The following is a 17,121-nucleotide window of genomic DNA, read 5'->3' as shown; positions in this document are numbered from 1 at the left end:
TTTGTGAGGTACCTGAAGAAATTTGGTATGTCACCAAAGACTCATGTAAACCTCTACAAGTGTACTGAAGAGCATTCTAGCTGGCTGCATCATTGTCTGGTATGGAGGCACCAACTCTCAGTTAAAGAATAAACTCCAGAGGGTTGTTAACTCGGCCTGCAACATCACAGTCACCAAACTTCATTCCATCGAGGACATCTACATGAGGAGGTGTTTTAAAAATAGCCTCTATCCTCAAAGACCTCTACTATCCAGGCCATCCCTCTTCACTCTGCTACCTTCGGGAAAAAGGTATAGGAGCCTAAAGATGACCACTCAACAGCACAAGGACAGTTTCTTCCCCACTGCCATCAGATTCCGGAATAATCAATGAACCAAATATACTGCCTTACTTTTCATGGACTATTATTTTAACATTTTTAAAGTCATGTCGTAAGATGGTTGAAATATGAAATTTTGCACCATGATGATGTCACTGCAAAACACCAAATTTCATGACTTGTTCATGACAATAAATTCTGATTCTGATACATCTGTATTCTAAATGAAATCCTTTTATTCTGAGGCTGTGCCCTTTGGTCCTTGACTCTCCAAATGCTGGAAACATTTTCAGCATCTCTACTCTATCCAGCCATTTCAATATTCGGAATGTTTCAATGAGATCCCCCTCATTTTTCTAAATTGCAGCAAGTGCAGGCTCAGAGCCATGAAATGCTCCTCATATGTTAACCTTCTCATCTTTTGGATTATTCTAATAAACCTACCCTGGACCCTCTCCAAAACAGCACTTCCTACCCAAATATGGGGCCAAACCTGATCATAATGCTCCAAATAAGGCCTGACCAACATCTTGCAAAGCCTCAGCAATACATCTTTATATTCCAGTGCTCTTAAGACAAATACAAACATTTCTTCCTTAATATTGTATCAATCTCAACAATCGTCTTTATGAATTATATCTCTATTCAGAAAATAGTCTACTTAATTCCCTCCACCAAAGTGCATGACCATACATTTCCATACATGGTATTCTATTTGCAACTACTTATTCCATTCTCCCAACCTATCCAAGAGCCTTTCCAGAATCCCTACTTCCTCAACATTCCTGTCCCTCCACCTATCTTCGTATCATCTGCAAAAAGCCACCAAATTCAAGTTCATTTATCATCCGATTGTACCAATACAAACCAATGGAACAGCATTCTTCTGTCCACAGTGCATAAGAGTGCAAACACATACATTTTTCTTTGGCTTGGCTTCGAGGACGAAGATTTATGGAGGGGGTAAAAAAGTCCACGTCAGCTGCAGGCTCGTTTGTGGCTGACCAGTCCGATGCGGGACAGGCAGACACGATTGCAGCGGTTGCAAGGGAAAATTGGTTGGTTGGGGTTAGGTGTTGGGTTTTTCCTCCTTTGCCTTTTGTCAGTGAGGTGGGCTCTGCGGTCTTCTTCAAAGGAGGCTGCTGCCCGCCAAACTGTGAGGCGCCAAGATGCACGGTTTGAGGCGTTATCAGCCCACTGGCGGTGGTCAATGTGGCAGGCACCAAGAGATTTCTTTAGGCAGTCCTTGTACCTTTTCTTTGGTGCACCTCTGTCACGGTGGCCAGTGGAGAGCTCGCCATATAATACGATCCTGGGAAGGCGATGGTCCTCCATTCTGGAGACGTGACCCATCCAGCGCAGCTGGATCTTCAGCAGCGTGGACTCGATGCTGTCGACCTCTGCCATCTCGAGTACCTCGACGTTAGGGGTGTGAGCGCTCCAATGGATGTTGAGGATGGAGCGGAGACAACGCTGGTGGAAGCGTTCTAGGAGCCGTAGGTGGTGCCGGTAGAGGACCCATGATTCGGAGCCGAACAGGAGTGTGGGTATGACAACGGCTCTGTATACGCTTATCTTTGTGAGGTTTTTCAGTTGGTTGTTTTTCCAGACTCTTTTGTGTAGTCTTCCAAAGGCGCTATTTGCCTTGGCGAGTCTGTTGTCTATCTCATTGTCGATCCTTGCATCTGATGAAATGGTGCAGCCGAGATAGGTAAACTGGTTGACCGTTTTGAGTTTTGTGTGCCCGATGGAGATGTGGGGGGGCTGGTAGTCATGGTGGGGAGCTGGCTGATGGAGGACCTCAGTTTTCTTCAGGCTGACTTCCAGGCCAAACATTTTGGCAGTTTCCGCAAAGCAGGACGTCAAGCGCTGAAGAGCTGGCTCTGAATGGGCAACACATACATACAGAGCACACAGACATACAAGTATAGTATATGTATACATACAGTAAATTTAAAATATTATTTATGTATAGTGGAGTCTCAGAGAGTAATATTATCAGTCGTTGAAAGTGGACATGCAGGAGCAGCAGGCGGTGAGGAAGACAAATGCTATGTTGGCATTCATAGCAGGAGGATTTGAGTACAGGACTACAGAGATCCTGGTAAGGCTGTACAGGGCCTTGGTAAGACCACATCTGGAGTTACTGCATGAAGTTTTGGTCTCCTTATCTGAAGAAAGACATCCTCGCCATGGAGGGGGTGCAGAGAAGATTCACTAGACTGATACAAGGGATGGAAGGACTTGCATATGAAGAAAGGTTGGATAGATTAGGCTTGTATTCTCTGGAATTTAGAAGATTGAGGGGGGATCTTATAGAAACATAAAATCCTTAAGGGTTTACACAGACTAGATGCAGGTAGGTCGTTTCCAATGCTGGGAAAAACCAGAACCAGGAGTCACAGTTTAAGGATAAGGGGGAAGTTTTTTTAGGACTGAGATGAGGAAAAAATTCTTCTCTCAGAATGTGGTGGATCTGTGGAATTCTTTGCCACAGGAAGTAGTTGAGGCCGGTTCCTTGTCAATATTTAAGAGTAGGTTAGATTTGGCCCTGCAAAGAGTAGTTCACGGACAAGTTTCTCTTGTGTCTTGGTGTGAGCTTGCAGGCGCCTCAGATTGAAGAGACTGCCATCCGTGCGGTACCGTATGTAAACAGCGTCTTCATTGTTGGGGTCTTTCATGGCTTGGTTCAGCATCATGCTGAAGAAGATTGAAAAGAGGGTTGGTGCGAGAACACAGCCTTGCTTCACGCCATTGTTAATGGAGAAGGGTTCAGAGAGCTCATTGCTGTATCTGACCCGACCTTGTTGGTTTTCGTGCAGTTGGATAATCATGTTGAGGAACTTTGGGGGACATCCGATGCCGCTTTAGTTGCCCATTCAGAGCCAGCTCTTCAGCGCTTGACGTCCTGCTTTGCGGAAACTGCCAAAATGTTTGGCCTGGAAGTCAGCCTGAAGAAAACTGAGGTCCTCCATCAGCCAGCTCCCCACCATGACTACCAGCCCCCCCACATCTCCATCGGGCACACAAAACTCAAAACGGTCAATCAGTTTACCTATCTCGGCTGCACCATTTCATCAGATGCAAGGATCGACAATGAGATAGACAACAGACTCGCCAAGGCAAATAGCGCCTTTGGAAGACTACACAAAAGAGTCTGGAAAAACAACCAACTGAAAAACCTCACAAAGATAAGCGTATACAGAGCCGTTGTCATACCCACACTCCTGTTCGGCTCCGAATCATGGGTCCTCTACCGGCACCACCTATGGCTCCTAGAACGCTTCCACCAGCGTTGTCTCCGCTCCATCCTCAACATCCATTGGAGCGCTTTCATCCCTAACGTCGAAGTACTCGAGATGGCAGAGGTCGACAGCATCGAGTCCACGCTGCTGAAGATCCAGCTGCGCTGGGTGGGTCACGTCTCCAGAATGGAGGACCATCGCCTTCCCAAGATCGTGTTATATGGCGAGCTCTCCACTGGCCACCGTGACAGAGGTGCACCAAAGAAAAGGTACAAGGACTGCCTAAAGAAATCTCTTGGTGCCTGCCACATTGACCACAGCCAGTGGGCTGATAACGCCTCAAACCGTGCATCTTGGCGCCTCACAGTTTGGCGGGCAGCAACCTCCTTTGAAGAAGACCGCAGAGCCCACCTCACTGACAAAAGGCAAAGGAGGAAAAACCCAACACCCAACCCCAACCAACCAATTTTCCCTTGCAACCGCTGCAATCGTGTCTGCCTGTCCCGCATCGGACTTGTCAGCCACAAACGAGCCTGCAGCTGACGTGGACTTTTTACCCCCTCCATAAATCTTCGTCCACGAAGCCAAGCCAAAGAGAGAGAGAGATTTGGCCCTTGTGGCTAAGGGGATCAAGGAGTAAGGGGAGAAGGCAGGAACCAGGTACTGATCAACCATAATCATATTGAATATCAGTATAGGCTTGAAGGGCCAAATGGCGTATTCCTGCATTTATTTTTCTATGTTTCAACAGTCTTGATTTGATTTTAGCTACACCCCCAAACTGCAGAGGGAATTCTATAGTATTGTGAACACTACTTTCAAATATTTCTTTTGCCTTGAGCTCCCTAATCAAATCTGGTTCATTGCACAGCACCAAATCCAGAATTTCCTTTTCAACTTTCCATTTTTTTGTCAGAGTACATGCATGACATCACATACAATCCTGAGATTATTTTTTCTGTGGTCTAAGCAGAATTTCTACCTATCAGTAACTGTTATTTGTACCCAAGAAGAAAAATGTAAACAAACTGACTATGTAATGCAGAAAAATGTTTTTTAAGACATACAGCATGATAACAGGCCCTTTCGGCCATAAGCCCATGCTGCCCAATTACACCCAATTGACCTACAACCCCTGGTATGTTTTTGAACAGTGGTAGGAAACTGGAGCCCCCAGGAAAAACCCATGCAGTCATGGGGAGAATGTACAAACACCTTATAGACGTGGCTTTCAAATCCTGACCCTGATCACTGGCACTGTCACAATATTGTGCAAACCATGATCCCCAATATTCACTAATAAATAACCTGCAAACTAAGACTTTAAATTAACCTCTAATTGAATTTGTTGTTTGCAAATCTGATGGTGGAAGGGTAGCAACTGTTCCTGAACCTGTGGCACCAATGCCTCTTTCCTGATGACAGCAGTGAGAATAGAGAACGTATGGGTGGTGCACTGTGTAGATTTTCTCGATGGTGGGAAGAGATTTAGCTGTGATGAACTGGGCTGTGAACACTAGGACTTTCCACTCAGAGGTACTGGTGCCCCCATACCAGGCTGTAGTGCAGCAGGTCAGCACACTTTCCACTTCACATCTGTAGACATTTGCCAAGGTTTTCAATGTCATAATCAAACTTCCACAAACTCTTCAGGACGTGGAGGCACTGACATGCTTTCCTCATGATAACAGTACGTTGGGTCCAGGAAAGATTCTCCCAGATAGTGAATCCCAGGAATTTAAATTTGCTCATCCTCTCCACCTCTGATCCCCCAATAATCATTGGATCGTGCACCTCTGGTTTTCCCTTCCTAAAGTCAACAATCAGTTCCTTGGTTTTGGTAACAATGAGTGAGGTTGTTGTTTGAATGTGGACTCATCATCCATTTTCCTACAGCCTTCTTCGATGGTATTGTCAGCAAATTTATAAATGGTACTCTTGTCATACTGCAGTGAACTGAGATTCACTGGTGATGGGTTGTGCAGATGGCTGGCTCCGCCCCCATCTACCCATATTTAGCCCAGGTTTCCCACCTAAACCCAGAGCTCTACTGAAGACCCTTGTAAGATCCTACTATTTGTTATAAGTTAATAAAAGTGTGTGTTCTCCCTCCAGTTGTGAGAGCTTTTATTTGCGCTACACATACTGAGCCACATAATCATGAGGGTAAAGCAAGTAGAGCAGATATAGGCTAGGTACACAACCCTGTGGTTCTCTGGTGCTGATGGAGATTATGGAGGTGATATTCTCGCCAATCCTCACTCATTGGGGACTGGAGGTGCCCTGGTCTGGAGCATTGTGGCTTGATCATAATTTGCTCTAAAATGCCATCTCATAGGCATTCCACAAGTTCCCTTTCTTGGGATCCAGCACTAACCTGATTTTCCCAGTTTACATGCATTTTGAAATTTCTTATGACCACCGTTGCACTGCCTTTTTTACATGCCTTCTCCAACTTCTGTTATAATTTTCAGCCTACATCCTGTCTGCTAGTTGAAGGGCTGCATGCAACTCCCTTCAGGATGATTTTACCTTTGCATCTTCCTAACTGTTCCCACAAAGATTCTACATCCTTGTCCCATAATATATCCATACCTGTTGAGAATTAGATTTCATTTTTTTAACCAACAGAGCCACCCTATCCCTCTATCCATCTGCCCATCTTTTCGATAGAATATTTATTTTTGGATGTTTAGCTCTCAGCTGTGATCCTCCTACAGTCGCACCTGTTAAGCCCACAATATCGTATGTGCCAATTTCTAACGGCGCTTTAAGAACATCTTCTTTGTTTCATACACTACACACATTTAAAAATTTATTTCATCTCATGTTCACTGTGCTTCTCACATTCGTCTCCCTGCTACTAGAGTTTAAATTTGTATCCTTTTTCTAAACTCTCTGTCTTATTTTTTATTCTGGAGATTTCAATAACATGTCCTACACTCTCCTTCCCTTTAAGTTTATCCCATACTTCTCCAATCTGTTGAACACACCCCCTTGCTATTTAATTTAATGCTCTCAAATGACCAAATCAGGCTGTGATGCAACCAGTTAGTAGATTTTCAGTAGTCAGTACACCAGAGGCAAATACCATCACTTCACAATGGTTGCAAAACCAGGCAATTATGAACTCTCAAGTAGTGTTACTACTTTATGTTCAAAACATTTCTTGTCTATTTTTGAATGAAGAAAAACCTGCTGCTCTTCTTAAAATTATACACTTGAAATTTTTTAATATGCTATTTATTTTGACATGAATTCATTTAATCCACTTTCAGTTCTATGACAAAACAAAAATGAAAATAGGCACAAAAATAACATAAATTGTTTTTCTTTGCTTGTACTCCACATTCTGAAATAAGCTTTGATAGTCACTGCACCTAGTGTGCTTTGTCAAAAGAATAACAAAATTCTGAGCTGAAGCCAAACGTAATTTTATATCTGTTGCACAGTCGAGGAGATCCGCTCCTTGTGCACTAATTCTTTATGTTAGACTCGTCTTTTCTCTCCCTCTATTGTCGTTCAATGCTAAAAATCAACACATCATAACGGATTCTCAGCAAGCTGATCTGGTGATAATTGCCTGTCCTTTTCAAATGACAAGCTTGACAGTGATTTTCCATCTTCTCAGGTTTCTTCTAAGCACAAATCTCCATCTTTTCTGGGCGAGCTGACTTATTTCTTACAATACTGAAGTTCATTACCTTTTAAAACAGATTAATTCTCAATTTTCTTGGATGATGAGGAGTTGTCTATTAGCAATATTATCTCAACTTCGGAGCAGACCAACTTTCTGCTATTGACAAATTAAGCAAAGTTGACCCAGTTTATGACATTAATTTCAACAATAGTACTTCTAAATCCTTAAAAGACAATGCATTAAAAGTTAGAGTAAGGAAGCATTATTCTTAATAATCATAATTTATCAGCATATAGACTTTGTAGGATGACCCAATTTGAATATCTGGGTAGAAGATCTTAACCTTTTCAACCAATATGAACAGACATTTAACCTCAAACCTGCCATTTTTCAAATTGTCAGACAGCTTCCAGTAGAACAGTTGATGATCTAGAATTACATTGGTTTTGCCTTTCTGATGGATAGCTATGAATGTACATTTGAATGACCCAGCCAACCAAAGACAGCATCACTCTCAAGAAATAGCTTAAAGTGTCATAAAAAGGATAACTTGCTTAGTTTGTCAGTACCAGAATGTTAATCTGCTCTGAAGTTAAGATAATATTGCTAACAGACAACTTCTAATCATCAAGACAATTGAGAATTAATCTGCATTAAAAGGTAATAAATCAGTATTGTAAGAAATAAGTCATCATGTCAATAAAAGATAGTGATTTGTGCTTGGAAGGAACCCGATAGCTGACGTTATTTCCTTGATCTTATTATAGGTCTTCCTCCTGCCTCTGATATTTGAAATTCTATTTCATAACATTTACTTCATTTACAGTAATACGGAATTAGTGATCATAGAGTCTTCTGTATTAGTTAAGTAATGTATTTATTCCCTTCATAAAGGTAAAACAATTCCTAATCCTGCCATGGCAGGAGAGAAACAAGCAATTAAACTTACTCATCTAGGCTGCTTGTGCTCAGTGTCATGAATTATTTGTGTGACCGTACCATCAATCATTAAAAAGGATATCAAAAACAAGAGTTTAAGTTTAAGGTGGAGATCAAAGTCATAAAGGGAATTTGAGGGGGAAATTATTTTTAAAAAACCCAGAGAGTAGTTGATATCTGGAGCTTGCTGCCAGAGGTGGTGATGGGATTATATACCATCACTACATTTAAAAGACATTTAGACAGGCACATGAATGGACATGGTATAGCAGTATACAGATCTAATTTGGGCAAATAAGATTACTGTACAATACAGGGACATGATGGATGGAAGGGCCATTTCTGTGCAGTATAACTCTATGGCTCTATGCTCTGGTTATTTCAGAGAAAAGAGGGAGATTTAAAAGATGGTACAAGCAATCAAACATTTGCAATTTTCTTTTCTGGTAACAACAATGGACTATATCTCTGCAAACAGCACAATTACCAGTGTGAAAGTGAGGCCTGCTCAATTTAAAATGTCCTGTTTTCTCAAAAACAAACTCCAAGAAAAGTTAAGTATATGAAAAAGTTTTTAAAAAATGAAGTTGACCCCATACCTGGATGGTCGCTGTAGAATTGTTGCAAAACCTAATGTCTGGTAACACCTTGTAGAGCTCGTTGAAAGAATCAAAGACTTGTTGATCCAAACCAAGGCTTTTATTAGCAAAAGACAGGAGCTCTTCACAGGTGGCCGACCAGTCCGGAATGATCCGACCTGGCTAGGGACACAACCCTTTAAGGCCCAGACAATAGGCGTGGCTTAGTTCTCAGCCAATCGCTGTAAGCACAGTCTAGATACAGTAAGTATATACACTATGTACATTGGTGATAGATCTGTACTATCACATTCTCCCCTTCTTCGAGAACTGACCCTGGAAAAAAAAACAAAAAACGAGGGAGAGAATGAAAGGAAGGGGTAGGTTAAGGACTGTAGCGGTCAGGGGGTTTGACCATCCGGCGTGACCGCCGTGATGCCGGGATTGGGGTCGCTGGAGTGGTGTCGCCAGCGGGCTCGTCGGGTGCGACCGTTCCTTCGCTCAATTCCCCAGTCGTGTTGTCAGCAGGGTGGCCCGGGTCGTTGGGGTGCTGTTGGTCCTTCTGTTGTGGCACGGGGCCTGGGGAATAAAGAGTTGGGGAAGGTTGGGTTGGGGGGTTTGCTGGGTCTACCACATCCTGAGCTAGGTCCCGCACCGAAACAGTGTCCTCCCACCCGTCTGGGAACTCAACGTAGGCGTAATGTGGGTTTGCGTGGAGTAGAGTCACTCGGTCGACCAAAGGGTCGTTCTTTGAGTGCCGGACGTGGCGTCGCAAAAGGACGGGGCCAGGGACGGTGAGCCAGTGGTTCCTGATTCGGATTTCCTCGGGAAAAGGAACATCCTTTCATGGGGGGTGGCATTTGTTGTGGTACATAGGAGGGAGTGGATGGAGTGTAAGGCACTAGTGAGAGCCTCCTGCCAGTGAGAGGTGGGGAGACCTTTAGACCGGAGAGCCAGTGTAACCGCTCTCCATATGGTGGCATTCTCCCTCTCGACCTGGCCGTTACCGCGTGGGTTATAGCTTGTGGTCCTGCTTGAAGTGATACCACACTCCAGAAGGTACTGTTGCAGCTCTGCGCTCATGAATGAGGACCCCCTATCACTGTGGATGGAATTGGGGTATCCGAAAATGGCGAAGATACTGTGAAGGGCCTGAATCACTGAGGTGGCAGTGGTGTCTGGGCAGGGCACAGCGAACGGGAAGCGGGAGTACTCGTCGATGGCCGTAAGGATGTAGTTATTACGGTTAGTCGACGGTAGGGGCCCCTTAAAGTCTACGCTAAGATGCTCGAAGGGGCAAGTGGCTTTGATAACGTGGGAGTTATCCGGACAGAAGAAGTGGGGCTTGAATTCAGCGCACACCGAACAGGCTCGGGTCATGGAGCGGATCTCCTCGACTGTGTAGGGTAGGTTGCGCGCCTTCACAAAGTGGGCAAACCTAGAGACCCCTGGATGACAGAGCGCCTCATGGAGTTTCTGTAGTCTGTCCATCTGTATGCTGGCGCACGTCCCCCTGGAGAGCGCGTCAGGCGGGTCGTTGACCTTACCAGGCCGGTACAGGGTGTCATAGTTAAAGGTGGAGAGTTCGATTCTCCATCTGGCGATTTTGTCGTTTTTTATCTTACCACGCTGGGTGTCACTAAACATGAAGGAGACCGCACGTTGATCAGTCAACAGTGTAAAGCACCTCCCAGCGAGGTAATGTCTCCAACGATGCACCGCCTCAACTATGGCCTGGGCCTCCTTCTCGATCGAGGAGTGTCTACTCTCTGGACCTTGGAGGGTTCTGGAGAAGAAGGCTACAGGCCGACCGGCCTGGTTCAAGGTGGCTGCCAGGGCGAAGTCGGATGCATCGCTCTCAACTTGAACGGGACAGACTCATCGATCGCGTGCAGCGTCGATGTCGGATTTGATTCGATCAAAGGCCGCTCTGGCTTCTGTCGAGAGGGGAAAGGAGGTGGTCTTGATAAGAGGACGCACCTTGTCGGCGTAGTGTGGAACCCATTGGGCGTAATACGAGAAAAGGCCCAGGCAGTGTTTGAGCGCTTTCTGGCTATGGTGGGGGGGGGGGGGGTAAGTCCATTAGGGGACGCATGCGGTCAGGATCTGGCATGACTATCCCGTTCTCCACCACACAACCTAGAATAGCGAGTCGTGTGGTCCGGAAGACACACTTGTCCAAATTGTAAGTCTGGTTCAGCCGACGGGCAGTTGGAAGAAATTTGTCTAGGTTGGCGTTGTGGTCCTGCGTGTCATGGCCGCAGATGGTGATATTGTCCAGATACGGGAAGATAGCTGTTAGCCCGTTCTGGTCCACCATCCGGTCCATTTCCCGCTGGAAGACCGCGACACCATTCGTGACCCCGAATGGTACCCTGAGAAATTGATATAGCCGCCCATTCACTTCAAAGGCCGTGAATGGTCAGTCCTCGCAGCGGATCGGGAGCTGGTGGTAGGTCGAACGTAGGTCAATGGTGGAGAATATGCGGTATTGGGCGATCTGGTTCACCACATCTGTGATGTGTGGCAGGGTGTACGCATCCAGGAGCGTGAAGCGGTTAATGGTCTGGCTATAGTTCACCACCATTCGTAGTTTTTCCCCGTTCTTGACAACCACCACCTGGGCTCTCCAGGGGCTTGAACTGGGTTCGATGATGCCCTCATCCAGCAATTTACGCACCTCACTCCTAATGAATTGCCTGTTTTCGTAACTATATTGCCGACTTTTGGTGGCCACAGGCTTCCAGCCGGGGGTGAGGTTTGCGAAGAGTGCTGGCGGGGCAATCCGGAGTGTGGAAAGGCCGCAGGATTGGCACGGGGGCGGGTTGCTCGGGTGCTTCGGGGGTGGGGCGATGGCAGACCGAGAGGGGGGCGTGGGGTCCCCCAAAGTGTAGGGACTCTGTTCGGAACTGACACTGAAATTCTAATCCCACCAACACTGGGGCGCACAATTGGGGAAGGACGAATAATTTGAAGTGGGTGACCGTTACGCCCTGTGCTTCCAGCGTGGTGATCCCAGTCGAGTGCGACCTCGTCGCTAATGAGATACTCTGGGTAGTGGGGATAATATCAAGTCCGCAACGGAGGGCCAGATCTGGCTGGATAAAACTGTCAGTTGATCCAGAGTCAAATAAGCAATTGGTGTAGCGTCCATGCACTTTAATCAGTTCCATTGCTGGTTTAGTGTTATTGAAGCAGTTGATAGGGGAGTTTTGTGTGATGACGTCACGCATCGGGATGACGTCACACAACGGGATGACGTCACACAACGGGATGACGTCACACAACGGGATGACATCACACAACTACACAACGGGATGACGTAGTCATCGCTGGAGGAGCAGGTTGGAGGAACTCCCGGAAGTGCTGTTGTGGCGGCGTCCGTGGATGAAAGGTAAGTAGTGGGGTTTGCAGTTGCTCGCGGTTGGCGGTGGGTAGGTCGTCGGTCGTGGCGGTCAGGCCCCGGTGGTCGTCAACGATGGACGCTAGGGTGAGTACCTGGTTGGCCGCGGGGGTGTCTGTGGCGGCAGCAGCAGCAGCAGTTGCCACAGTCGGGACCGAGGCCGGGTCGAGTGTTCCGCACGGGGGCGAGAGGCGGACCAGCACCATGGTTGCGAGGGTGGGCTGCCTCTTCCGGGTTCGGCGTCTCCGTGACGTCAGGCGTTGCCATGAAGGGGAGCCCTCGCTCTCATTGAACGAGAGCTCTGGGGAAGAAGAGTTTGAATGGGATAGTGGCGGTTGGGCTTCACACGAGGCACTCTGTTTGCCGGCAGCCATTTTAGACCTACAGACTGCAGCAAAGTGGCCCTTTTTAAGGCACTTCTGGCACCTGGCTTTTATTGCTGGGCACTGGGACCTGCTGTGTTTGTCCCTCCCGCAGAAATAACATCTTGGATTCGCAGGGGGCAGTGTAGCAGCAGCCGACAGGGCGTCAGTATCTCGGGGGGTGGTAGGGTAGAAGGGCACTCTACTCACATCAGAACGTGGGGTCCAGTCTCTAGAGAACTCATTGGACTTTAAGGCTGCATCCTCCATTGTGATTGCAATCCGGGCCACGTCCTCTAGTTTTTTTTACCCCTTGCTCGAGCAAGAGCAGCCTCACTTCGTTCGATCGGAGCCCGACCACATAGGCATCCCGGACGAGATCGTTTGTGATCTCGCAGCAGTTTTGTCCACACAGTTACAGTCCTTGCCCAACCCCTTTAATACTTGTAAATCTGCCCTGCTGGATTCGCCGGGCTGTTGCTTCCTCGACGCAAGCACGAGCTGGGCATGAACTCTGTTCACCGGTTGATCATACAGTTCCTTCAGTACCTTTATGGCTGCGGTGTAAGTGGTCTCATCCTGGATGTTCTCGTAGACTCTCAAGGACACCATAGACAGCAATGCTGTTAGACGCTGGTTATCCTCCTCCACCTCAATGAATCTCAGGAAGTTTTCAAAGTTCAGCAGCCAGAAGTTAAAGGCTTTGAAGGCTGTAGCTGACTGTGGGTCGATATCAAGTTTTTCTGGCTGAGTTAAACGCTCCATCCCTTTCAAAAAAAATTCTTTTTGCTAATAAAATTGTAGAGCTCGTTGAAAGAATCAAAGACTTGTTGATCCAAACCAAGGCTTTTATTAGCAAAAGACCGGAGCTCTTCACAGGTGGCCGACCAGTCTGGAATGATCTGACCTGGCTAGGGACACAACCCTTTAAGGCCCAGACAATAGGTGTGGCTTAGCTCTCAGCCAATCGCTGTAAGCACAGTCTAGATACAGTAACTATATACGCTATGTACATTGGTGATAGATCTGTACTATCACACACCTGTAGTGGTCAATTAGATACAGGGGAAAATAAATACAATTATGTCAGGGAAGCAAGCATTTACAATCTCTTAATGCAAAGGTAAAAGCAAAATACAACAATGTGAAAATTTCAAAATGCAATGAAAAAATTAATTAAAGGCATATTGCTGGAACTGCATTCAAGAACATTTTTACCATCTTATTTTCAAAAACAAATTCAGGCTGAAGTTTCATTTTGCCAAATGTTACACATTTCTCATGAAATCATATTGAGTCTCTGATTTTTATTCATGTCTCCCTACTTATTAAAATCAATGTCATTGATTTGTTCATAAGCTGAAACTTCTGTGCACTGAGGATTCATATCACAACAATGTTTCAGCTTATTTATATATTCACCATTTCAGCTTTAGATTCCACAACTACTAAGGCAAAAATTTCCCTTTAGCAGAGCTTAACCTTTAATTAAGGTATATCTTGAGGAGAGGTTGAAGTAAAAATACAAGAAACAAAGCTAGAGTTGCTCATGCATACTCTGCCATTAAATGCGATCATTACTTTCCTGCATTAACACCATCTCACTTGATTTATTTATCGTCTTGAATACCATCAGCATTTGAGCTTCAGATATATTGGAGATATTTTGAAAGGTTTGCTTACTTGAGTGAAGAAATTAATTTTTAATTCTGTCCTGAGGAGGCAATCTCTATTTGAGATGATGGCCCCAGTTTCTAAATAACCCGATCGAGGATATAATAATTTTACATGCATACTGACAAGCCTCTTGAGAATCTTCCACATTTTACTGATTAATCAATCAAACATGAGAAAAAGATGGGTCACTTCATACAACAAATCTACTGCCCCAGGAATCAAAATGGTGGACCTCCGCTGAACTCACTTCAACTTTCTTAAGTATGAAGATCTAAGAATATCACAGGTGGAGTCTTACCATGCACAATTTGTGCATTCAAATCTATCATGCATAGATTGCTCTTTTAGTCCCAAACGGGCTTGACTTTGTCACTAGTCATAATTTCACTTTAGAATGACTTCCACCATCTTTGCCGTCTACTTTTGTGTCATCAGCAAACTTGGACATATATACTTCTTTCCCTCATCAACCATAATTTATATAGAATATGAACATCTGGGCCTCTGGCATAGATCTCTGCAGTCACAACTACTCCCAACCTGATAATGATCTGCTTATTTTTTTTATCTGTTTTCAGTCTGTTAACTAAACTTTAGTCCACACCTGTATATTATCAACATGATATTATTTAGCAACCTTTTGTGTGTACTTAATCAAAGGCCATCTGGAAGTCCAAATACACTACACAAATTAGTTCACACTTTTCTAGTCCATTAGCTGGAATCTTAAAAAAAAACTCCAACAGGTTGGACAAGTTCCCATACATAGGTTAGTCCACATGTGACCTAGCTAATTAGATACTACGTTGTCTTGGTGGTAGGATTCAAGGTGATGGTCGTAGGTTTATTTTTCACATTAACGATTCAACAATTTGAACGAGAAGATAAGTGGCATAGTTGTCAAGTTTGCCGATGACACTAAAATTCAAGACGGCTAATGCACAAAATTGTTGGGAGAAATTCAGCAGGTCATGCAGCATCTTTAGGAAGTGGGAGGAAGAGGAGCAGAGAGAGACACAGGAACTAGAGGCCAATGCAATTGAAGAAGAAGGGTATATTAGATTAGAACAGGCGTTAATAAATTAAAGTGACGAGCAACCAAAAATTCAGTCACTCCTGGAGATTGAATGCAGGTCCTTTACAAAGTATTTGCCCAACTGAGAACAGAAAATGTTGTGCCCTCTTACTTTTCATTGCCAAGGCTTGGATAATCTCCCTCAATGGATACCAATCTGAATCACCCACTGCCTTTCACCCTTAAAGGGCATTCCAGTGTTCTCCTTCTCACTTGTCTGCACATTAAAACGAGCCTTTAAAAAAAATCCCTTTGTTCTGACCAAAAAAACCATAGGTAATTTTCTCTCTATTGATGCTGCCTGGTATTTCCAACATTTCCAACACTATAGTAACTGATTCTCCACATCTGCATTTTTTGATAAATTCATTAAGAAGAGATTACCAGGAATTAATCCAAACAATGTATGTCGGGGCGGGGAAATGGAACACTTTGCTGCCTTTATGTCATTCACATCATTAAATCCTCATTCAGAACCGCTCAGACAAACATGTCAAGACGAAGTTTGGGTAGTTGGCCAAAACTAGGGCATGGAATCGCTAACATCTCCCTTCCGTAGTAAGAGGATGACAGACACTCTTCACCTTCCACCCAGCACTTGGCAGGTGCAGACAGCACGGGCCCAGCCCCCAGCCCCCTCCCCCCTCCCCCCCTCCCTCACTCACCCGCCCGTCCGCCCGCAGCGCTGGAGTCGCTGAAGCCTGCTCGTGCACCGGCCCTCGAGTTTACGGGACTCCCTCCACCCGGGCCTCTCCCAACCGCGACACTCCGCGGCCCAGAGCCCGGGCTTCTCTCGGCTCCTTCCCGAACGCCTCTTGCCACTCGGTGCCGGCTCTCTGCGCGTCGATTCCTCCCGCCGCCCGGACCCGGCTCCCCGAGCCCGGGTTCCTCCCGCCGCCCGGACCCGGGTTCCTCCCGCCGCCCGGACCCGGGTTCCTCCCGCCGCCCGGACCCGGTTCCTTTTCGCTACGTTCACCTCCCTTCCTTCTCCGTTTGTTTACTTCCAGTTCTTCCAGACCAGAGTCTTCGCGAGGTTTCTGCTGAATCTGGGCTTTCGACCTGATACATTTTATCATTCCTATCCCGTAAAATACTACGAATATAACAATTTATTTAAATGGCAGACATATAGAAGATTATTTTTTTGAGGAGCGTGAAATAACTTGATTATTGAATTATTTTTGGAGAGACATTTCAATACAAAGTTCTGCGAACACAAAAGATGGTTACGTGTCCGTGGCATCTCTGCTCGTGTTGTGACAAGCCCAGAGCACCCATAAACCCAGCAGCAATAGATATTCGCCAAGACAAATGGTTACTTCAACAAAAGTTGCTTTTAATTTAAACATGAAAACAGAATCACACTTTAACTTATCACTATTGACTTAACTAACCTAACTTAACCCCCTTCTAATTCTAAGTGCACATGTATGTAATGTGTGTGTAAGTTCAGAGAAGTTCTTGGGTTCACAGTCCAATCTCACTTCTCATTCTTCCAAGTTCACTTGTTACAGGCAATTCTTATACTGTGCAAAGAATTCAACATTTATAAAGTTCACCAGGCTTTGGTGCTTGAAAGGTAAATGGTTACCGCTCAGGAAGGTTCTTATCAGTTTTAAGAGAGAGATTTGTTGTTCCTTTTTAATCAGCCACTTCAGTGTCTTGCTGATGAAAATTGCCCCCTCAGGGTTCTCTTGACGATAACCTCTTTTATTCAGGTCATTACAGAGTTCCTTTTTGTTTCTCTTATTCCAAGTGAAACATTAGACAGCCAGTTCTTTCCTCTTGCATGAACCACAAGGACTTTGACCAGGCTGAATTAAAACTCACAACCCGTCTTCCACATGGGCTTTCCACAAGCTTGCCAGCTTGTCCTGATCCA

The 17,121-nt window shown here is 45.4% G+C and overlaps 1 long non-coding RNA gene across 2 annotated transcripts in view; it reads right to left on the bottom strand.

The window, feature by feature from the left end:
- The window catches only part of LOC138757339 (uncharacterized), a 40,312-nt gene extending 24,077 nt beyond the window's left edge, over positions 1-16,235 (bottom strand). For both annotated transcript variants that reach the window (XR_011353515.1, XR_011353514.1), the window contains exon 1: positions 15,905-16,235. This is a non-coding gene — a long non-coding RNA (uncharacterized lncRNA). The remainder of the gene's footprint in view (positions 1-15,904) is intronic.
- Positions 16,236-17,121: the final 886 nt, after the last annotated feature.

Source organism: Narcine bancroftii, chromosome 3 (genome assembly GCF_036971445.1).
Source record: "Narcine bancroftii isolate sNarBan1 chromosome 3, sNarBan1.hap1, whole genome shotgun sequence".
Classification (NCBI taxonomy): domain Eukaryota; kingdom Metazoa; phylum Chordata; class Chondrichthyes; order Torpediniformes; family Narcinidae; genus Narcine; species Narcine bancroftii.
This window is presented reverse-complemented; position numbering and strand designations above follow the sequence as displayed.